We start from the raw sequence: 1094 nt of genomic DNA, 5'->3' as shown, positions 1-1094 counted from the left end.
AACATGTCATTTCGTTATAATATAAACTTTAATTTGCCGGCAATAAACAATAAAACATAAACAAAACAAAAACAGACATTTCGATCCCTGTTGGATCATTATCAGTGTTATAATATAAAAGTAAAACGGTGAAAATATTTAAAAAATTAGAATATAAAAATTATAATTCACTCTCAATCGCAAAAATTATAAGACACACAGTATTCATGTAATAAAAAAATCACGCTCAGTGTAACATGAAGCTTGTACAATGATTGTAGTCAATAAAAATGTGAACTTCTGGACATAGTATGCGGATTAGAACAAAATTGTATCTGTTAAAACGTATATAAAATTATTATTTAAAAAATATAATATTAAAAGTGCATAAAGCAAAAAAAAATAAATACCAAATACAAAAAGAAAATAATATATACAGGGTGACCCATTTTAACTTAGCCAAATAATTCGAAACATCGCGATTATATAAAAATGTTTAAAACAAAAATTGTTGGATATGCAGGGGCTGATTGAACTATGACCTTGACAATGACCTTGACCTTTATTTTCAAGGTTATTTGAAGGTCTACTTTCAATTTTCAAATAGAAACCTATATTTTTGATCCCGGATTTTGAAAGAGCGCAAAATTTTACGTCCAGATGAACTTTCATTATGGGTCAAAGTTGACCATAGAGGTCATTTCAAAGACAAATTCCTAATCGAAGCAGAAAGCCAAAAAATCTTGATTTTTCCTGGATAGTGTTTGTGAGAAAAATTGTTGGATTTCGAGGGGAGATCAAACCATAACCCTGACAATGTCCTTGAACCCATATTTTCATGACCATTTCAAGGGCAAGTGGGGATTTTTAATAAAATTTTATAAAAGTAATGGGGATAAAAGTAATTTCCTCTAAATCGACCTAGCGTGAGTTGGGCTGTTGTTGGTTCGCACTTACCTAGACAACCAAGGGGCCTAACACAGAACTGGCTACTTACCTCGGTGAAGAGACGACCCACCAGTCACATAGTGCAAAACCCTGCCCCACAGCTACCTTGGTTCAGCGCTTAAGCCTTTCCACCATCTATAATGTCCTACAGCCCCTAGGGAAGGTAT

Source organism: Trachymyrmex cornetzi, unplaced genomic scaffold (assembly GCF_001594075.2).
Source record: "Trachymyrmex cornetzi isolate Tcor2-1 unplaced genomic scaffold, Tcor1.1 scaffold178, whole genome shotgun sequence".
Taxonomy (NCBI): Eukaryota; Metazoa; Arthropoda; class Insecta; order Hymenoptera; family Formicidae; genus Trachymyrmex; species Trachymyrmex cornetzi.
The sequence above is the reverse complement of the archived record's forward strand: the minus strand, read 5'-3'. Positions refer to the sequence as shown.